The sequence below is a fragment of the Thalassophryne amazonica genome, chromosome 4 (assembly GCF_902500255.1).
Source record: "Thalassophryne amazonica chromosome 4, fThaAma1.1, whole genome shotgun sequence".
Lineage (NCBI taxonomy): Eukaryota > Metazoa > Chordata > Actinopteri > Batrachoidiformes > Batrachoididae > Thalassophryne > Thalassophryne amazonica.
This window is the reverse complement of record NC_047106.1, coordinates 70,445,887-70,469,767: the sequence shown is the minus strand read 5'-3', so window position 1 is coordinate 70,469,767 and position 23,881 is coordinate 70,445,887. Positions and strand designations below refer to the sequence as shown.

Here is a 23,881-nt window from a genome sequence, read left to right as displayed (position 1 = left end):
ATCTGCATCAAACTGTCAGTCGATAAAGGATACCATCCTACATAACGCACTCAAATATGAAAGAAATTCAATATTTTTTCAGTTTTTGAAAATTTGTTTAATGTTAAAGGAAAGCGATTTTTCCAAGATTTCCCCAACTTTGACCTTTGACCTTGAAAATTAATTCAGTTCTTGCCTATCAGAATATAAATCTTCAGTAAAAATGTCATAACTTTATATGAAAAATTGTGGATTCCAGGCTGTTCACAAACAAACAAACAAACAGGGGTGAAAATATTACCTCCACCAACATAAAAAAAAAATAAAATCACATGTACATAAGCAGCAATGTACAGAGACATCCTGGATGAAAACCTGCTCCAGAGCGCTGTTGACCTCAGACTGGCACAAAGGTTCATCTTTCAGCAGGACAATGACCCTAAGCACACAGCAAAGATATCAAAGGTGTGGGTTCAGGACAACTCTGTGAATGTCCTTGAGTGGCCCAGCCACAGCCCAGACCTGAATCCGATTGAACATCTCTGGAGGGATCTGAAAATGGCTGTGCAGGGACGCTCTCCATCCAACCTGATGAAGCTTGAGAGGTGCTGCAAAGAGGAATGGGCAAAACTACCCAAATATAGGTGCACCAGGCTTGTGGCATCATATTCAAGAAGACTTGAGGCAGTAATTACTGCCAAAGGTGCATCAACAAAGTACTGAACAAAGGGTGTGAATACTTACGTACATACAATTTCTTGTTTTTTATTTTTAATGAATTTGGAAAAACAAAAAGCCAAACGATTTTCATGTCATCATTATGGGGTTTTGTGAGTAGAATTTGGGGGGGGGGGGGGGGGGGGGATTACTCCATTTTAGAAGAAGAATAAGGCTGTAACATAAAATGTGAAACACTTTGAATACTTTCTGGATACACTGTATTTTGTGTCGTTTGTGTAATGAGTCGACATCAAGACAACATGACATAATGCAGTTTGAAATTGAATTTGGTTTATTGACATAGTGACTCATATTTCAAAAGGGTGGTATGGGCCAAAGGCACCTCAGTGGCTTAAGTAGTAGGCAATTTGTATTGAAAAAGAAAATGGTCCCGTCTTCAAAACTTACATACAGTAGCTTTAATCTTGTGAGGCACAGAGCAGGAAGACGGCTGTCTATCAGGCACGAGAGCTTTTCTCTCTACCGTGCGTTAGTTTAAATGTAAACTTTATATCTTCATTAAACGTTTTTACTTACCGCAGATGGCAGTACAGCAGACTGAATACAGTGACAGCACTTCAATAAAAAATGTGAATCATAAACCTTTAGGTTAATATTTTGAAATAAAGATACGTTTATGTTTGGGAACTTTTTGGTGCATTTTTTTTTTTTTTTTAATTAATGCATCAGTAGCGTGGGCCACGCCGAACTATGAATCACTGAATTTTCAGTCTCTCCATTTCTTTCTAGTTGTCTTATCGGCAGTTATAAACACTGATAACAATTTACTGGCAAGTAGCATAAAGCTCATTATATAGGCTTGTCGATTTATCAACCGGGCTATAATTTTTGACCCTATGCAATGCAATGTGAGTCTACGTAATGAATAATCCGTCTCTCGTCGTCATCGTTATGCACGTGGACCCTACAAAGTTTTTCCAGGCACTATAGTTTCACTAAGTGTGGACATGGAGATTCCATATGTGGCAGCATCTTTTGTCTGGATGATTACTAGATGATGTATTGTTATTATGCTATACCCATGTGTATTTTTGGGGTAAATACAAGATCTGTTAGAAAACTATCAGACCTATTTATTTTTTACAAAAACCTGATGGATTTTAATCACGTGTGCTTGCATGAGCAAACCTTGAACCTTCGTGCGCATGCGTGAACTTTTTCACGCCTGTCGATTACGTCATTTTCTGGTAAGCAGCCTTTGTGTGGGGCATCTGCAGTGCGCTCGGCGGATTTTCATTTCAAGGAAAAAGACGGAACGACTGGAGCAGCGCCACATCAAAGTAAAAGACACAAAACTTAAATAATGCATGGCCTGTGGTCTTATAGTTTTTCAAAATGTGGTGGTGATGGACATATGATCCTGACATTTACTTTGTCTTCTACTTCTGTAACTGCAGACTGTATGAAACCAACATATTTCATGTTTTGTGAGATCAGCTTTATTTTTATTTATTTTTTGTTAATATATATCCATTCCTACATTTGAGGACTGCAGCATTTTCCAAGAAAAAAGGTTGGGACAGGGCAGTTTATTGTTAATGGAAGAATTAGTTTATAATATTTACAGCCAGTTTTCTTGGGAAATGTCAGAGGATGAATACATGAACATTTCCAACTCACTGAATATTTCTTAGACTTTATTTACATCAATCATTCACAAATACAAACAGTGTGGTACTTTATGGTAAATCTGTGTCAGGTAGGCAGTTCTCAAAAACTAAATGTCCATGCTGGAAGAAAACAAGTGAGAGAAGCCACCAAGACACAACTTTGGAAGAATGTTTGGCTTCTGTGGGTGTGAGTGGAGAAACTGGGAACATTTTTATTTTATCTTCATTTTACATACAGTCCGTACTTTTTTTTATTTTTTATTTGTGGTTGTTTCTGTTCCATTTCTGAAATTAAAGAACTGCTATAAGGAAAAGTGTTAACATTTTATTTATTTTTTTTTTTAAATTTTAGTAGAACAAACACAAAAACCAAACTCTTATAAAGAAGGAAAAAAAATACACAAACGTGCAAGAAAAACTGAACAATGCAGACTGATCTGACTCGTGATTTTTGAAAATAATAAGCGGTAGCTTACTTTGAAATAAATTAAACTCAGAACTGCAGCCTAATAATTTTGAAAAATAAAAATCAGCAGCTTGTATTTTTATTCAGACTAGACTTCATTTCCTCTTTTTCCTCCTCCTCAGTCACGTTTTGTGCTTGAACATTAAACAACTACATTAAGCCCTCTAAAATAAATATCTTTGGAAAATAACACCCTGTTAAAGTTCAGAGTTCTCAGCTGCTTTATGTGATTTCTGCTTCTGAACATCACTGCAGAGTTTCTCCACATCAGGTTTTTTTTTAAACACACGTGTGTGATTTTTATTCTGTTCATTCATATATTCTCATTTTAAGGAATTTTGACCAATTTATTTCATCTCATAATTTCAGTGTAACTGTCACCGACACGCGCACACGGTGTGAACAGGACGTACCGACAGAACAGTCCAGAGAGAAATAAAGGCAGCGCCACAGTTCAGTTTGTGTTGCGTTTCACTCTGCGCTTAACGCCCCCCCCCCCGCAGCCAGCCGACTCGCGCGTGCGCGCAAACGCAAACACACACACACACACACACACACACACACACACACACACACACACACACACACACACACACACACACACACACACACACACACACACACACGGCTGCAGTGATCGAACCCAGTGTTAATTTTAGACAGCTTTAAGCAAAGCCGCCCGCTATTTTTAGACGTCTTTTTCGAAAATTGACTGCTCAAATGGCAGGACGGCTCGCTGCATAAAACCTTGGTTCCCGCTCCCGTCTACTCCCATGAATTTTTAATCCTGTATCGTCCCAATCACGTGATAAATAGTAAAGTTGACTCCCACCCTGTGGGATTCCCGAAAAAATGTCAGCCTCTACTACGAATGCACACTCCATACAGTGGTCTCGCGCACACATTGATATGTTTTCCGATTGTCTGCTGCGTGGAGAGTGGCGGGAAAAACCGACGACGGTTTTTTGCGAGGTGTGAGACAAGACGTGATGTAAATAAGAAAACAAAAAGGCCGCGGTCAGGTATTTTGGTTCTGAGTGATGAAAATAAAGAATTTGAACGTTTTAAACCAAAAAAAAAAAAAAAAAAAGCCACTTGTCCGGTCAGACAACGATTAGAGCATATTGCTTGTCCGATCACCTGGTTACAGAAGGATGAATATGTTAGTTTAAATGAGTCAACACCCCCCGAGCCGAGGCGGAGGATTAGCAGCAATCTTCCACTCCAGCTTATTAATTAATCAAAAACCCAGACAGAGCTTTAATTCATTTGAAAGCTTGACTCTTAGTCTTGTCCATCCAAACTGGAAGTCCCAAAAACCAGTTTTATTTGTTATTATCTATCGTCCACCTGGTCGTTACTGTGAGTTTCTCTGTGAATTTTCGGACCTTTTGTCTGACTTAGTGCTTAGCTCAGATAAGATTATAGTGGGCGATTTTAACATCCACACAGATGCTGAGAATGACAGCCTCAACACTGCATTTAATCTATTGTTAGACTCGATTGGCTTTGCTCAAAATGTAAATGAGTCCACCCACCACTTTAATCATACCTTAGATCTTGTTCTGACTTATGGTATGGAAATTGAAGACTTAACAGTATTCCCTGAAAACCCCCTTCTGTCTGATCATTTCTTAATAACATTTACATTTACTCTGATGGACTACCCAGCAGTGGGGAATAAGTTTCATTACAGTAGAAGTCTTTCAGAAAGCGCTGTAACTAGGTTTAAGGATATGATTCCTTCTTTATGTTCTCCAATGCCATATACCAACACAGGGCAGAGTAGCTACCTAAACTCTGTGAGTGAGACAGATTATCTCGTCAATAGTTTTATATCCTCATTGAGGACAACTTTGGATGCTGTAGCTCCTCTGAAAAAGAGAGCCTTACATCAGAAGTGCCTGACTCCGTGGTATAACTCACAAACTCGCAGCTTAAAGCAGATAACTTGTAAGTTGGAGAGGAAATGGCGTCTCACTAATTTAGAAGATCTTTACTTAGCCTGGAAAAATAGTCTGTTGCTCTATAAAAAAGCCCTCCGTAAAGCTAGGACATCTTACTACTCATCACTAACTGAAGAAAATAAGAACAACCCCAGGTTTCTTTTCAGCACTGTAGCCAGGCTGACAAAGAGTCAGAGCTCTATTGAGCCGAGTATTCCTTTAACTTTAACTAGTAATGACTTCATGACTTTCTTTGCTAATAAAATTTTAACTATTAGCGAAAAAATTACTCATAACCATCCCAAAGACATATCGTTCTCTTTGGCTGCTTTCAGTGATGCCGGTATTTGGTTAGACTTTCTCTCCGATTGTTCTGTCTGAGTTATTTTCATTAGTTACTTCCTCCAAACCATCAACATGTCTCCAACCTTCCTTTTCTCTCAAAAATTCTTGAAAAGGTAGTTGTAAAACAGCTAACTGATCATCTGCAGAGGAATGGTCTATTTGAAGAGTTTCAGTCAGGGTTTAGAATTCATCATAGTACAGAAACAGCATTAGTGAAGGTTACAAATGATCTTCTTATGGCCTCAGACAGTGGACTCATCTCTGTACTTGTTATGTTAGACCTCAGTGCTGCTTTTGATACTGTTGACCACAAAATTTTATTACAGAGATTAGAGCATGCCATAAGTATTAAAGGCACTGCGCTGCGGTGGTTTGAATCATATTTTTCTAATAGATTACAATTTGTTCATGTAAATGGGGAATCTTCTTCACAGACTAAGGTTAATTATGGAGTTCCACAAGGTTCTGTTCTAGGACCAATTTTATTCACTTTATACATGCTTCCCTTAGGCAGTATTATTAGACAGCATTGCTTAAATTTTCCATTGTTACGCAGATGATACCCAGCTTTATCTATCCATGAAGCCAGAGGACACACACCAATTAGCTAAACTGCAGGATTGTCTTACAGACATAAAGACATGGATGACCTCTAATTTCCTGCTTTTAAACTCAGATAAAACTGAAGTTATTGTACTTGGCCCCACAAATCTTAGAAACATGGTGTCTAACCAGATCCTTACTCTGGATGGCATTACCCTGACCTCTAGTAATACTGTGAGAAATCTTGGCGTCATTTTTGATCAGGATATGTCATCAAGGAATCAAGGGAATCAAGGAAATTTTGTCATATGCACAGAACAGAAGAACATCTTTCCTGCATAATGAAATGTGGCTACTGCATTTAACCCATCCTATTTGCCAGTAGGAGCAGAGGTCGCCATTAGGCGCCCGGGGACCAGCTCCAGATGTACATGCCTGCCTTGGTCAACAGCAGGGCTGAGCAAACCAACACCGACCCATAAACAACACACACAACACATAGGCCGGCCCGGTAAATAAAACATATATGAAAGCAAAACATGAGGGAAAAGGAGAAGAAAAAAAAAAACCCTCATAGCTGCTGCATTACACAGCGGCAATGAGGAAAAAAAAAAAATCCCATCAGCACAAAAAAAAACAATAATCACAGAGACAAAACAAGGACACAGGACGACAACCGAGATTTGAAAGGACCACTTTATCAGAACACTCCGGAAGGCAGCCAGTTCGGCGCCGTCAACGGCCTTGTCCGACAGTCTGGAGGGGGAAGGGAGCAGCCCTGCGCAGTCTGAGAAAGTCCTGGACAGTTCTAACACAGTTCACGTCAGAGCTGGAGAAGCTGAGGGGAGGGGGGGAAGACCAGGGAGCGAGGCTTAAGTGTTGATCTTCTGAGGAGGTTCTTATCACAGCGACCTTGAAGTGCAGCTGTATTTGGGGAAGCCAAATGAATAGCCAGATTAACAGACGCCTGAAAGATTCCACAGTTCTGAGAACAGAGTGGCTCTCAATGCATCTGAAATGTAGAATGTGGTCTTCACAGACGGTCATAGCGGGTTTCCAGGGCTGCGATCTTCCTCGAGATGTCTTCCAACGCGCGGTTAACCCCCGCCGACTGCGCAGCCACTGCCTTCCCTATCGAATCAATCATATAGGGCAGCTTGGAACGACCAATCAAAGCTGCTTCCACTTTCTTGATTTTCCGGTAAACCAGCAGAGTGCCCGCTCCACACATCAGAAAGCCGGTCACCACCAAGCCGAATATGTACACATCTTCGACGTCCTCCACATAAAGCATGTAAAGGCACATGACCTGCCATCTCCTCCACGAGTCCATCACGTAACCCATCACATGCGTCCCAGCAGGACAGGTCGGGTCCTCCGCTCCCGAAGGTCTTGTAGAAAAAATAGTGTCAATTGCGTTCAGAGACCACTTTAACAGATCCATTTTGTCGTTTCCAGAAGAGCAAAGCTGCAGCCTCACAGACAACACGCCACAAAAGCAGGAAAGATAAGGAGGGAGGGAGAGGAGAAAAGTGCGTCCGTCTCGGTCGAGTGCAAGCTGGCAAAAAAAAAAAAAAATGCGCATATTAAACAAATATGTAGGACTGCTTTTTTGCATTTGCGCAATATCTCTAAAATTAGAAAGGTCTTGTCTCAGAGTGATGCTGAAAAACTAATTCATGCATTTATTTCCTCTAGGCTGGACTATTGTAATTCATTATTATCAGGCTGTCCTAAAAGTTCCCTGAAAAGCCTTCAGTTAATTCAAAATGCTGCAGCTAGAGTACTGACAGGGACTAGAAGGAGAGAGCATATCTCACCCATATTGGCCTCTCTTCATTGGGTTCCTGTTAATTCTAGAATAGAATTTAAAATTTTTCTTCTTACTTATAAGGTTTTGAATAATCAGGTCCCATCTTATCTTAGGGACCTCATAGTACCATATCACCCCAATAGAGCGCTTCGCTCTCAGAATGCAGGCTTATTTGTAGTTCCTAGGGTTTGTAAGAGTAGAATGGCAGGCAGAGCCTTCAGTTTTCAGGCTCCTCTCCTGTGGAACCAGCTCCCAATTCAGATCAGGGAGACAGACACCCTCTCTACTTTTAAGATTAGGCTTAAAACTTTCCTTTTTGCTAAAGCTTATTGTTAGGGCTGGATCAGGTGACCCTGAACCATCCCTTAGTTATGCTGCTATAGACTTAGACTGCTGGGGGGTTCCCATGATGCACTGAGTGTTTCTTTCTCTTTTTGCTCTGTATGCACCACTCTGCATTTAATCATTAGTGATTGATCTCTGCTCCCCTCCACAGCATGTTTTTTCCTGGTTCTCTCCCTCAGCCCCAACCAGTCCCAGCAGAAGACTGCCCCTCCCTGAGCCTGGTTCTGCTGGAGGTTTCTTCCTGTTAAAAGGGAGTTTTTCCTTCCCACTGTCGCCAAGTGCTTGCTCACAGGGGGTCGTTTTGACCGTTGGGGTTTTTCCGTAATTATTGTATGGCTTTGCCTTACAATATAAAGCGCCTTGGGGCAACTGTTTGTTGTGATTTGGCGCTATATAAATAAAATTGATTTGATTTTACACTTGTCCCGGACAATCGGACAAGCGTTAATGTCGATGCCTGTAATAGGGACTGAGCAAGCTCGGCGGCAGGCGAGACCATACTGTGCTTCTTGATACGGCCTCAAACAGGCCCTTGGAATTGATAGGGATGATACATATATGTTTGTTATATGACATGAGACTAGATATGACATGGTGGTCATGGATTTGTGATTTTTTTTTTTTGGGGGGGGGGAGGGGGGATCTACTTTGAGAAGTTTAATTTCACACTTTGAACTTATTCTGTGGAAGACAATTTATAACCCAACTGTATCAGTTTCTCCCAGATGTGTTACTAAGGGTTTAAATGATTATTAGAAAATACAGTCACTTGCCCAGTTCCGGATCATGGCCAGTTCCAGATCACTGCTGTAGTTTTTGCGCCGCCGTTTCTCGTAATCAGCACGAATAAGCTAATACTTGGTACCAATGGAAAGACTGATGTTTTGTCTACAAACGACCACAAGCTCGACCGGATCCAGCCGTCCTTGTGACCAGCAGAAGAATCAAAACATCCCGGTGTCTGCGATGTGCGCGCCTTTTCTGACTCACTCATTCCTGCAAGTTTTAAAGTAACGATCTCTAAAACGTAGCAAAGGTGAGTTAGCCGTTCGGTGTTTTTGGTTCTAGAGTGGGAAAATACTTACTTACTTGGGTAGAAAATGTCAGTGTGTTATGTCTTGCTGTTTAATTGCTGCGCACATTTATCTCCGACGCAAAAATTTGCCGGTTGTGGGTCACTGAAGCAGCAGCCTCGTGTCAGTACTTGTGAGTCATGTGTACTTTGGAGGTCATCTCAAAATCACGAATGGGCATGAATATGGGGATTTTACTTTTTAAATCGGGAGAAATCTCACCTCCACACTTCATTTTTTGCTTGTAAAAACGTATAACGGCGCTTTTCGAAATGAAGTAAATTCTCATTTAATAAGTATAATTTATATCATTTTGTGTTCAAAACATATTCTCGGGCACAGTGTGTATCATTCTGTATTAGAAGGGCTCCAGCCAGATGCCAGGAATGCCCCAAAAGTGACGCAGAGTGTCGTGATCCGGAACTGGCAAAAGTGATCCATTTCTGGCAAATGTTTGCACTACACATAATGTAGCTTCACACTTTAAGTAGAAGGGCTACTCCACCCAGACTTTTTCAGCTATATAACATCCAAATACCCAATACAACAATACACAATTAAAGGACATTCAGTTGCATTATGGCTCCGTATAGCGGGACTTTACAGAAGGTGATCCGGAACTGGGCAACCGTCTGTATTATTTCTGGATTATTTTCATAATTTCTGTGTTTTTGAGAACTTTGATAGCAAGTACTATGTCACTTTATTGTCATAGATTCTTTGAACTGTGAGTTAGGGATGCACCGATCCACAATTTTTCACTTCCAATCTGATCCAGATACCTGAATTTGGATATCTGCCAATACCGATTTCCGATCCGATACCAGAGCTCTGTTTGTTTTAATATTATTATCATCATCATTACTGTTGATTTTATATGAGGACTTTTAAAAAAGGATACCTGAAAGTTCAGCTACAATTTGCCAGAAGGTGTATCTAAAATGAAAGCCTAGATTTGATGTTTTGGTGAAAGAATTAAGTACTTTAATTTTTTAGACTTTTATAGACTTATTTTTATAGACTTAAAGAGAAAAGACAGCACTCTCTCTCTGTCTGTCTCTCGCTTGCTTGCTCTCTTTCTGTCTCTCTCACTTGCTTTCTCTCCCTCCGTGTCTCTCTCTTGTTCTTCTGGATGTTGTTGATGTATGGCTTTCGCTTTGCATGGTAGACAGCGGTTTTCGTGCTGCAGAAAATTTGAGCTTTTTGGAAGAACAAAGCCTGTAAAATAAATGTATCATTATCAATGATCACGCACAGAATTTTAATGGAGACTTTTTCCCTTTCAGCGAATAGAATCTCTGTTTGGCTTCTCCTCCGTGGCTACACGCTGAGCTGGCGTTTTACAGCCTCGGGACAGTGAAGCGGTTAACCTTTTAGCACACATTTTCATCAACAATTCAGTTAATTTTTCGGGAAATGTCAGGCTGAGTGGAGGTGAGGCACAGACAGAGGCTGGACACAAATGCAGGCTCTCAAGCAGGACGTATGAGTAAAAATATAGGTTTTTATTACAGGCGGGGCTCCGGTAAACAGGAAGGCAGTCTGCGGAGCAAAAGTACCAGGCAGGGGCGAGACAGAGGAGGTGGTCATAAACAAGCAGGGTCAGTACACAAGCAAACTGGGTTATCAGAGCTGAGGTTAAAGGTAGGATCCGGAAAACAGGGCGGAGTCAAAACATGGCTTGGCAAAAACAGAGTGGAGACGGAGTGCTGGTAAGTGATAACAATCAACAAACGAGCAATGAGGGAGTGAACAGACGCAGTTTAAATAAGGAAGGCGGTGACAAGAAAACAAGACGCATGTGAGGATGAAGGATCTGGAAAGAGGGCGTGGCTGACAGATGAGGAACAGGTGCAAGAGAGTGAGGGAAGCAAAACAATGCAAACAGAACCAAGAGAACTAAGTGAATGGAAAATTAACAGTGGAAAATGTGACGTGCTTAAGGCAGACAATAATTAAAGTGAGCACAAGAAAGGGGGAAAAATGTGACTAATCTACAAAGTGGGAAAGTAGGAGATCAATAATAATAATGGAAACTGGACTAGAACTGACAGTGAAGAAAGTATAAAAGTAAATGCAATGGCTGATGACAATACAAAATAAGTGATAAACAGATAATGCAATAAATAACTAGGGATGGGTATTGATAAGATTTTATCGATATCGATGCCATTATCGATTCTGCTTATCGATCCGATTCCTTATCGATTCCCTTATCGATACCTCTTGTGAATTTTGTACTAAAAGTAGGCTTTACAGGTTTTCTATGTATTTCATTGAGTCTTAAAGTAAATAAAAATGAAATTGGTCACTGTATCCTTGATCTCTGGACATAAATAAAAATAAACAAAATAGTGTTTCGCTTTGACGTTATTAATTCCGACTGGATTCTATCGTTCTAACTTGACTCACTAGAGAGCTGCGCAGCGTTTGGAGCTGTGTGAACAGAACGGAGGACGATTCTCGTTTCTTTCTTGCAACAAGACAGGAGTCCCAGTTAATAACTTTAATCCGCACAAAAGTGACTCACGATTGATATATTCAGGGATGAAAGTGGAGAAAAACAAAAAAAAAGCTGAAACCCCAAATTACCCGCAACACCACATGCACAAAAATGTTTGAATTCTAGAAGCTCTGAAATGCAATCTGGGGCTATTCCAGACAATAAACTGCAGTGAGTGCAGCATCCATTTAGGTGAGAAAAAAACAAAACAAAACAACTTTCCTTATTCAAATTCATTCCAGTAGTATTCTGCTCTTAGTAGGATGCAGCAGTTTTCTAGCTTGGCAGATAGTTCTGGAGGAAATCACTGAAGAATTTAACACATTGAAAATATGGTTTGACCGAAACAAACTGTCATTAAACTTAAATAAGACAGGGATGAAATGGAGGTGTAAGAGTCACTAGGTGTTCACAGGAAACATTTATTTCTGTATGTATGTATGTATGTATGTATGTATGTTCATTGTTAGTTGGTTTTGTGTTTTCTGTTTTTATTCAGGTTTATTTTGTCTCTTTCTCTAAAATTGTATATAATCATTAGATTAGTTATTATTACTATTATTGTTGTGCTTGCTATTATTAATATATAAACAAAAATAAATTAAAAAAATATTACAATTTGTAATACATTTGACTCTTTTACGACAACAAACTCTTGACAGCTGCAACTGCTTAATGCTAACTTTAACATTGAAAATGTCATAGACATGCTAACGTGTTAGCATCGGTCCCGTTTTTGTTATAAAATACATCTATCAACTGTTTCAGAAGACCATAACAGGTCAGTTTAACATAAAAAAGGTAAATAATACTCACAGCCATATGCTCTTTAGGGTTTTAGCAGGGGAAAGCGAAAGAAAAAATTAATCAATGAAGCAATGATCGAAGCACTGCTTCGATCTGCGAATCACTGCTTCGATTGGTTCAAGGTTCAAAGCAAAGCTGCACTGCAGAAAAGCTGATTACAGACCCACTGCAGGGTCTGTAATCAATGTAGAGAAATTATAATTTTCCTGACAAACACCCCCAAAAACAACGGCCACTCTGAAGGACCGATAAGGGAATCGTTAAGTAAAAAGGTTATTGATGTTGGTGGATCGAATCATTTCTTAGCGATACCCGAAAGGAACCGGTTCTCGATACCCATCCCTATAAATAACATAATTAGATATGACACCCTGAAGATAAACCATAAGCTAAACTTGTGACTAAAGCATAATGCAAACAATGTGAAACAGACTAAACTAAGACTGAATACAAACTGAATTGTAACAGAAAGTAAAACTCATGACTATCAGAACAATCAGAATAATAAGACAGAGGACAATAAAACATAGAGGATAATAAAACAAAAGATACCTGAGAACGAACCTAGTGACTTAAGCATACCGAAAGAAAAGCATTAAATGACAACCGAAAATACACACTAAACAGAAAATAAAGCCAGAGACGAGAGAATAATGAATAACTGAAAATGCAGTACATTAGTGAACAAAGAATACAATAAAGGACCAAACCAGGGACCACAGAATAATACATAAAGATGAATAATCACAACCAAACAAGAATGGAAATAATCAAATGTCAAAAATAAAAAACAACAATAAAGTCAAGACCGGGGTAAACGGAAGGAAAAGAAAAGGGGACAAATAAAACAGGAACCCAAACAGGACCAAAGCGTGACAGAAAATTAATCTGCTCCACGAACAGGCAATTTGAACCCAAGAGCCGAGCAGAAATTTCCCGCTAACCGCAGCTAGAACACTGAGGAAGAGAGCTCTCTCAAACAAACAAATCAAACAAAATAATCTCATAATAAAAGAATAAATGTCAACTAGCGCATTGCCCGTGGGGATCCATGGGCTCTAGATTGGGTAGTGTTTATAAAACAGGTAGCTGTCATTTTTCAAGGGTGATAATAAATTGTGCAAAGTTTCTAGAACGAGTTGGAATGGTACAAGTCCAGAATGTTTTTAGAACATTAGACCTCAACAGTTTTTAGAAGAACTCGGCCCTTTTATTTCCTGTTAATTACGTAATTTTTAATGTCTCTGGGCCTGAGCTCATTTCAAATGGACAGAGGCAAAGTGGACAAGTGTGATGTAGACTGATGAGTCCACATTTTAAATTGTTTTTGGACATCGTGTCCTCCAGACAAAAAGAGGAAAAAGGCCATCCAGATTGTTACCAGCGCAAAGTTCAAAAGCCAGCATCTGTGAGGTATGGGGGTGTCTTTCTGGACAAAACGGCACCAAAAGCAGACAAACTAACACTGCCTCCTGCTGGACAGAAGCAGGAATGGCAAAATGACACTATTCCAATGCACAAAAATACATGTCTAACAAGTCAGAGAATCAGGTGCTCAGAATTAATTACATCTGTTTATGTTTTTTATTTGTTTATTTTATTCAATTTAGATTTGCAAAAGGACTATATGAACCATTTAGAAACCCTTCCATTATAACTTTTACACTTACGTTTATATTGTGATATATACCGTTACCGTGAAGGGATTCAATTTATATTGTGATATGAATTTTAAGTCATATCGCTCAGCCCTACCTTTTTAATCCTCTCCAACTTGGGCAGAACTAGAGTGTACTGCTCATTTTCCGGCACAATGAAGTAACAAAACTGCAAATGTTTGAGTATTTATTTCCCTTTCCTTTAAAGACGCACAGATTAATCTCTTGAAGACCAGGGTTCGATTTTAGCGGTTACCCGGGAACCCGTGGCACCCTACTTTGGGGGCGGGCACACAACTCTTTAGACTTGCATTCCCGACTGGAACCCACCTTTTTTATTTCATAACTGTACAGAAATCTATCAAATTTGGACAAAATTTGCGCAGAATTTGACTTTCTGAGACCGACACATACACAAAACGTCATCAAAAAATGTTCTTCTCCTCTGTTTGTAATGCTGCGTTTTATTATACACAGATCAAATGGAGCGTTTTTGAGGGAAGAGCGAACAGCAGCCAGCGGAGAATTTTTATATTTCTCTACGTCCGCGCACGAGCAAATCATCCATGAAGATTATTTTATTTATTAACTACACAGATGTATAATAAAAGCAAAGAAGCTTTCGTTTTTTGTTCTTCCATAATTTCACCCCAAATCTGCCCCAGATATCACCAGAATGCACAATTTGCATCCTTTTATATCAAAATTTTGTGGGGGGCATGCCCCCAGACCCCCTAGTTGCTTTGCCGCTATGCTGCGTAGCGGTAGGTTTGGTACCAAACTTTTCTGAGGGGCACCAAACTTTTCAGATTTTGGTGCCCTTAAGGCACACAACTATTTATTCTAAAAGGCAAACCCTGTTGAAGACCACAATCAAAACATAAATGTTGATTTTGTGGTAATTACGTACATACATTTACCATATGATAAAATTAATTGCATTATATTCTAAACATAAAATAAAATTTCTAAATAATTATTCCATTACTGGACCAAATTGGGCAGTTCTGACTGACACAGACAGGGAAAGAAGAAATTAGCTTTTGCAGAAAAACAAATAAAAATCCTTTCCACAGGGTTATATGGATATATGACCTTTAAAAAGGTGCTACAGTACACAGAAGTCACAGTTTGGTTCATTTTTGTGGTTAGATGTCACGCTTCAATACGAGTTCAGTTTTTACATGCAGTAGCTTCAATCAGTGAGCAGCATGAGAGCTACCGCGAGACACTAACACCAAGACAGTGTAAATATAAACTTTTTTTCCATGAAACCTTTGTAAATTGTAGTTACTCTCTTGTCACTTGCATTGGGATTCATTTACTGTGCATCGTGTTAAGTGCTTTGTTTTTGTTTTTTTAATGTCGCGCGATGTGTGGAGCCAGATTAACTTTAATATTTAGTCAATTTTAAGTTTGGGGGGGCGCCTTACCCCTTTAAAACAAGGGGTAAGGCGAAGGGGTATGCCTCTAGCCCTATGAATTGAGACACCCCTCCACCTTAGAAGAAGAAGAAAAAAAAAAAAAACTGCCCGTGTCAAACTGCCGTCTTCACTGTTTGTTAACATGGCAACCGAAACAACTTGTTGCAGTAGTCTGGTTGCTCTTTTTATTTTCTTGCCTTTCTGCGTAAATGCAAAGAAATAGAAGTCGCAGATTTCTTCTACGCATCGCAATCATGTCATGTTAATTAATTTAATTAATTTGTAATTTATAATAATAATAATTAATGGCATTAATAATTAATTAATTAGTAACTGGTTAATGTTAATACGAATAATAATTAATCAATATTAGTAATAATTAATTTTGATTAATCATTGATTGATTAGTAATTCATTAATAATTAAAATAAACACTTAAAATATATCAGTCTGTGTGCAATGAATGTATACAAGTTTCACTTTTTGAATGGAATTACTGAAATAAAACTTTTTCATGATATTCTAATTATATGACCAGCACCTGTATGTATGTTATGGGCTGCATCTAGTTCTGTTAACCTTATATTTCTTTTTCAAATTCTCCCATTTTTTTTTCCATCCAGCACTATTTCCTTTAGAAATTTCCTTGACAAATAATAACAGTCTATTAGGACATCAGGTTATGTGTTACACATATACGTGTGTGTACAGTGGTCCCTCGCTATAACGCGGTTCACCTTTCGCGGCCTCGCTATTTCGCAGATTTTTTTTTTTTTTTTTTTAACAGTGCATTGTGTTCCGCGGCCTCATCAAGCAGCCGGTCGCGACACCGCGAAGGGAGAGCACGCGTATTGTGTTCTGCATGTCTGTTTATAAGAATCTTCTCACCCAGAAGAAAAAAGAGCGCCAACAACTACCCATAACTGTGTTCTACACTCGGAAAAAGACAGCTGCAGCGAGGTGTGAGTCAGTGGAAAAAGAAGTGACAGCGCAGCGGCGCCAGGACGAAGAGGCGCGATCAGAGGAACTGTGAAATACTGGTGAGTCACTATTAATAATTTCTTATGTGTCCAACCTCGTACGTTGATCATTAAAATTAAATTTGTTAGTTCTAAAAGCCATCATAATTATTTATAGGAAAACGTTCTATTTTTATTTGTCAAACAAATGTTTGGGCCTGAAAACAAGTTGGTCTTATTTTTCTACTAAGGTTTGAACTTTGAGTGTTTACACATGAGAGAAAAGTGAGAAAATGTTCATGTCTGATTGAGAAAAGTGTATAAAGTGTGTAGTGAGGGGTTTTACAGCTTTAAAACGTCTATAATAATTGTAAAAAATAACGCTGGCCACTTCGCGGATTTCGCCTATCACGGGCCATTTTTAGAACGTAACTCCCGCGATAAATGAGGGACCACTGTATATATTTTCCAACTTATTCCCATTGATGAAACTTCTCATTTTCTGCCTCATTTTCTTATTAGGAGATGAGTCTGCTCAGGGCTCCCTGTTTGTTTACAAAATACACACACATTACAGACCTTGAAATCCAACAGCAGGGATCAATATTATCCAAGGATTTATGAACATACAAATTAACGTGGTTATCCTTTATCATGATTTTCTCCGTTGTGAGATATAAAAGTATATTATCGTAGCGTTCGTGTGCATTATAACGCCTCAGCGCACGAGCGAAGTTATGATATTCTTCAGAACGACAATATATGCAACATGCATCCAGCAGCATACATGTTGCTGTCATAGACAACTATCTGTAAAGTTTTTTGGCAAGTTATAACTTTCTAAACAGCGTAATTTGTAATGAAAGCTGCTTCATTTGTGTGGCTCTTTCGGCGCCATGTTTGTTTTTTCTGAGACAGCAGTAAGCTCCTCCTACCCCTTCATAGTGTGCATCCAGATTCACTCCAAACGGAGGGGTTTGAAGCCCTCCGCCTTCCCCTCCGCCTCGCTTCAAAAAGAGAATTGAGACACCCCTCTGTCTCTCGTGCCCACGCAAAACGGAGGGAAAGGGGGAAGGGGAAGGGCCAAGGGGTAGAATTGAGACTCAGCTTTATTATGCATTTAAAGTGAAGCAGTGTGTTTATATATATATTGTTTTTAAATGTGGTTTGCTCCATTGGCTGCTCTCTACCTCCACAGATGAAGCGAAAGGAAGCACACTTTAAATTAACTATTCAAAAAAAAAAAAAAAAAAAAAATTGTTTTTTTCACATTTGATAAGCGTTTTTATCAACAGGCTGTAGAGTTAATTTATCAGTGCAGCTGTTGTGGAAATGTTGCACTCCACAGACGTTTTTTCAAAGGCTTTGTTATTCGCCAAGTAGAAAACAAGGAATTTGACTTCGGTTTGAGCTGCTCTGTACAGCATGTAGAAATATACACTAAACACTAAATAAATCAGAGTAATAAAAAGTGCAAATGAAATGTGCAATAAGAAAAAAAAGAAGAATGGCATTTCTACAGACTGAAGATTTCACAGAGCGCCTGGGCTTATGGTTTGGCAAAGCTCCAAAACTTAATAATGTGAAAAAATAATTACCTGGAAAAGCAGAGAGAGGGAACATTCTAAACTTAAAAATCTGCATGATGGCACAGCGACATTGTGTCATTGCATAGGGAGAGCCCTGCCACTACTGATATTGTTTAAAAATACAAGTACTTTTTTTATCCGATTACTCGATTAATCGATAAAATAATTGATAGAATACTCAATTCCAAAAATATTCGATAGCTGCAGCCCGAGTTTTAAAGTACTAAAAAAAAATTATTTTGATGATTTCTGTTAAATTCTTTTTCCTACATTGATTTAAATCATACCAGCCCTGCCCCGCCTGCCTGCACAGATCATGAAACTAGAGTGACACACAGGCCAGTGAAATGAGCTGAAATAATGTAACTCTATGGCTGAAATGTAAATACGCACGTGTGTATAATCATAATGCGCAGCATCGTACCATGTATTCTGTGTGCAGTCTTGCGCACCAAACTGTTGCATGTGTACTGTACAGTTCAATACAAATATGTGAACTATGACACCCCTAATGACCATGGTATTTTAGTCTGAGAATGTAAATTCAGCAAATTCAAAGCTTTTCAGTCTCTGTAAAAGATAATGTCAGAGTCTTAAGTTATGACAAGAACTGCTCAAGTACCTTAAAATCAAGTTCAAGCTTTATTTTTTTATTATAGTCCAGCCTAGAGGAAATAAATGCATGAATTAGTTTTTCAGCATCACTCTGAGACAAGACCTTTCTGATTTTAGAGATATTGCGTAAATGCAAAAAAGCAGTCCTACATATTTGTTTAATATGCGCTTTGAATGACATATCCTGATCAAAAATGACTCCAAGATTTCTCACAGTATTACTAGAGGTCAGGGTAATGCCATCCACAGTAAGGATCTGGTTAGACACCATGTTTCTAAGATTTGTGGGGCCAAGTACAATAACTTCAGTTTTATCTGAGTTTAAAAGCAGGAAATTAGAGGTCATCCATGTCTTTATGTCTGTAAGACAATCCTGCAGTTTAGCTAACTGGTGTGTGTCCTCTGGCTTCATGGATAGATAAAACTGGGTATCATCTGCGTAACAATGAAAATTTAAGCAATACCGTCTAATAATACTGCCTAAGGGAAGCATGTATAAAGTGAATAAAATTGGTCCTAGCACAGAACCTTGTGGAACTCCATAATTAACTTTAGTCTGTGAAGAAGATTCCCCATTTACATGAACAAATTGTAATCTATTAGACAAATATGATTCAAACCACCGCAGCGCAGTGCCTTTAATACCTATGGCATGCTCTAATCTCTGTAATAAAATTTTATGGTCAACAGTATCAAACGCAGCACTGAGGTCTAACAGAACAAGCACAGAGATGAGTCCACTGTCCGAGGCCATAAGAAGATCATTTGTAACCTTCACTAATGCTGTTTCTGTACTATGATGAATTCTAAAACCTGACTGAAACTCTTCAAATAGACCATTCCTCTGCAGATGATCAGTTAGCTGTTTTACAACTACCCTTTCAATAATTTTTGAGAGAAAAGGAAGGTTGGAAATTGGCCTATAATTAGCTAAGATAGCTGGGTCAAGTGATGGCTTTTTAAGTAATGGTTTAATTACTGCCACCTTAAAAGCCTGTGGTACATAGCCAACTAACAAAGATAGATTGATCATATTTAAGATCGAAGCATTAAATAATGGTAGGGCTTCCTTGAGCAGCCTGGCAGGAATGGGGTCTAATAAGCATGTTGATGGTTTGGATGAAGTAACTAATGAAAATAACTCAGACAGAACAATCGGAGAGAAAGAGTCTAACCAAATACCGGCATCACTGAAAGCAGCCAAAGATAACGATACGTCTTTGGGATGGTTATGAGTAATTTTTCTCTAATAGTTAAAATTTTGTTAGCAAAGAAAGTCATGAAGTCATTACTAGTTAAAGTTAATGGAATACTCAGCTCAATAGAGCTCTGACTCTTTGTCAGCCTGGCTACAGTGCTGAAAAGAAACATGGGGTTGTTCTTATTTTCTTCAATTAGTGATGAGTAGAAAGATGTCCTAGCTTTACGGAGGGCTTTTTTTATAGAGCAACAGACTCTTTTTCCAGGCTAAGTGAAGATCTTCTAAATTAGTGAGACGCCATTTCCTCTCCAACTTACGGGTTATCTGCTTTAAGCTGCGAGTTTGTGAGTTATACCACTGAGTCAGGCACTTCTGATTTAAAGCTCTCTTTTTCAGAGGAGCTACAGCATCCAAAGTTGTCTTCAATGAGGATGTAAAACTATTGACGAGATACTCTATCTCACTTACAGAGTTTAGGTAGCTACTCTGCACTGTGTTGGTATATGGCATTAGAGAACATAAAGAAGGAATCATATCCTTAAACCTAGTTACAGCGCTTTCTGAAAGACTTCTACTGTAATGAAACTTATTCCCCACTGCTGGGTAGTCCATCAGAGTAAATGTAAATGTTATTAAGAAATGATCAGACAGAAGGGAGTTTTCAGGGAATACTGTTAAGTCTTCTATTTCCATACCATAAGTCAGAACAAGATCTAAGATATGATTAAAGTGGTGGGTGGACTCATTTACTTTTTGAGCAAAGCCAATAGAGTCTAATAATAGATTAAATGCAGTGTTGAGGCTGTCATTCTCAGCATCTGTGTGGATGTTAAAATCGCCCACTATAATTATCTTATCTGAGCTAAGCACTAAGTCAGACAAAAGGTCTGAAAATTCACAGAGAAACTCACAGTAACGACCAGGTGGACGATAGATAATAACAAATAAAACTGGTTTTTGGGACTTCCAATTTGGATGGACAAGACTAAGAGTCAAGCTTTCAAATTAATTAAAGCTCTGTCTGGGTTTTTGATTAATTAATAAGCTGGAATGGAATATTGCTGCTAATCGTCCGCCCCGGCCCGTGCTACGAGCATTCTGACAGTTAGTGTGACTCGGGGGTGTTGACTCATTTAAACTAACATATTCATCCTGCTGTAACCAGGTTTCTGTAAGGCAGAATAAATCAATATGTTGATCAATTATTATATCATTTACCAACAGGGACTTAGAAGAGAGAGACCTAATGTTTAATAGACCACATTTAACTGTTTTAGTCTGTGGTGCAGTTGAAGGTGCTATATTATTTTTTCTTTTTGAATTTTTATGCTTAAATAGATTTTTGCTGGTTATTGGTAGTCTGGGAGCAGGCACCGTCTCTACGGGGATGGGGTAATGAGGGGATGGCAGGGGGAGAGAAGCTGCAGAGAGGTGTGTAAGACTACAACTCTGCTTCCTGGTCCCAACCCTGGATAGTCACGGTTTGGAGGATTTAAGAAAATTGGCCAGATTTCTAGAAATGAGAGCTGCTCCATCCAAAGTGGGATGGATGCCGTCTCTCCTAACAAGACCAGGTTTTCCCCAGAAGCTTTGCCAATTATCTATGAAGCCCACCTCATTTTTTGGACACCACTCAGACAGCCAGCAATTCAAGGAGAACATGCGGCTAAACATGTCACTCCCGGTCTGATTGGGGAGGGGCCCAGAGAAAACTACAGAGTCCGACATTGTTTTTGCAAAGTTACACACCGATTTAATGTTAATTTAGTGACCTCCGATTGGCGTAACCGGGTGTCATTACTGCCGACGTGAATTACAATCTTACCAAATTTACGCTTAGCCTTAGCCAGCAGTTTCAAATTTCCTTCAATGTCGCCTGCTCTGGCCCCCGGAAGACAATTGACTATGGTTGCTGGTGTCGCTAACTTCACATTTCGCAAAACAGAGTCGCCAATAACCAGAGTTTGATCCTCGGCGGGTGTGTCGTCGAGTGGGGAAAAACGGTTAGAGATGTGAACGGGTTGGCGGTGTACACAGGGCTTCCGTTTAGGGCTACGCTTCCTCCTCACAGTCACCCAGTCAGCCTGCTTTCCCGGCTGCTCGGGATCTGCCAGGGGGTAACTAACGGCGGCTAAGCTACCTTGGTCCGCACCGACTACAGGGGCCTGGCTAGCTGTAGAATTTTCCACGGTGCGGAGCCGAGTCTCCAATTCGCCCAGCCTGGCCTCCAAAGCTACGAATAAGCTACACTTATTACAAGTACCGTTACTGCTAAAGGAGGCCGAGGAATAACTAAACATTTCAAACACAAAAAATAAAACTTTCTAAAATTATCTTCCTTAAACTCAAAGTGAAAGTAGTTCTCTACAACTTCATAGAAATTAATTAAAAATATAAAAGCCAAGATGATGGGTTGCATATGTAATGGGCCCCTTTGGTATAATACCTGTAAATAATCAGTTTTATTGCCATTTTTCTTCATACATAAATATTTTCCATGTCACTGACTATGTCTTGGACTTTATTTACATCAATTATGAAGAAATACAAACAGTATGGTACTCTATGGTAAATCCGCATGGAGTAGACAGACTCAAAAACTGAGTGACTGTGCAAGAAGGAGAAGAGTGAGGAAAGCCAAGACACCCAGACAACCCAGAAGACGTTGTAGGCTTCTGTGGCTGTGATTAGGGACGGTATTGATAAAATTTTAGAGATATTGATGCAGCTTATCATTCAGATTCTTTATCGATTCCCTTATCAATGCCTCTTGCAAATTTTCTATGTACTAAATATAGGCTTTACAGGTTTTCTATGTCAACAACATTTTATTGAGTCTTCAAGTAAATAAATATGAAATTGGTCACTGGATCCTTGATCTCTGTACATACTGTGAAGTAAATAAGTATTTGATCCACTGTTGATTTTGCAAGTTTTCCCACCTACAAAGAATGGAAGAGGTCTGTAATTTTTATCGTAGGTACACTTCAAGTCTAAGAGACAGACTATAAGAAAAAAAAAAAACAACAAAACAAACAAACAAACACAAAAAAATGGAAAATCACATTGTATGATTTTTTTTTAATAATTAATTTGCAATTTATTGCATGAAATAAGTATTTGATCACCTAACAACCAGCAAGAATTCTGGCTCTCACAGACCTATTTTAACACATATTTTGCACCCTTTACCTGTATTAATTGCACCTGATTGCACTTGTTACCTGTATAAAAGACACCTGTCCACACAATCAATCATACTCCAACCTATCCATTATAGTCAAGACCAAAGAGCTGTCTAAGGACACCAGGGACAAAATTGTAGACCTGCACAAGGCTGGGATGGACTACAGGACAACAGGCAAGCAGCTTGGTGAGAAAGTGTTTGCGCAATTATTAGAAAATGGAAGAAACACAAGATGACTGTCAATCTTCTTCAGTCTGGGGCTCCATGCAAGATCTCACCTCATGGGATAAGGATGATTCTCAGAAAGCACAGCACTACACAGGAGGACCTGGTCAAGGACATGAAGAGAGCTGGGACCACAGTTGCAAAGATTACATTATTAACACACTACGCTGTCACAGATGAGGCATGGGAGAAGGTCATGTGGTCAGATGAGACCAAAATAGAGCTTTTTGGTATCAACTCCACTCACAAGAACACCGTCCCAACTGTGATGCATGGGGGTGGAAACATTATTTTTGGGTGTGCTTTTCTGCAAAGGGGACAGGACGACTGCACTGTATTGAAGGGAGGATGGATGAGGTCATGTATTGTGAGATTTTGGCAAATGACAATGACCCCAAACACACAGCCAGGGCAACTAAGGAGTGGCCCAGTAAGCATTTGCAGGTCCTGGAGTGACTGAGCCAGTCTCCAGACCTGAACTCAATAGAAAATCTTTGGAAGGAGCTGAAACTCCAAACCTGAAAAATGTGGGGAAGATCTGTATGGATGAGTGGACCAAAATCCCTGCAGCAGTGTGTGCAAATGTGGTCAAGAACTACAGGAAACATCTGACCTCTGTAATTACAAAGGTTTCTGTACCAAATGTTAAGGACTTTTTTCCTATTGTATCAAATACTTATTTCATGCAATAAAATGCAAACTAATTATTTAAAATTCATACAATGTGATTTTCTGATTTTTTTTTTTTTAAGGAGTCTCTCTCACAGTTGGAAGTGTACCTATGATAAAAATGCCAGACCTCTCCATTTACTGTAGATGTGAAAACTTACAAAATTTACATTGGATCAAATG

The 23,881-nt window shown here is 39.2% G+C and overlaps 1 protein-coding gene across 1 annotated transcript in view; it reads right to left on the bottom strand.

Annotated features, from left to right (window-relative positions):
* The window catches only part of bace2 (beta-secretase 2), a 57,865-nt gene that overhangs the window by 25,144 nt on the left and 8,840 nt on the right, over positions 1–23,881 (bottom strand). The gene's annotated exons all lie outside the window — the stretch shown is intronic.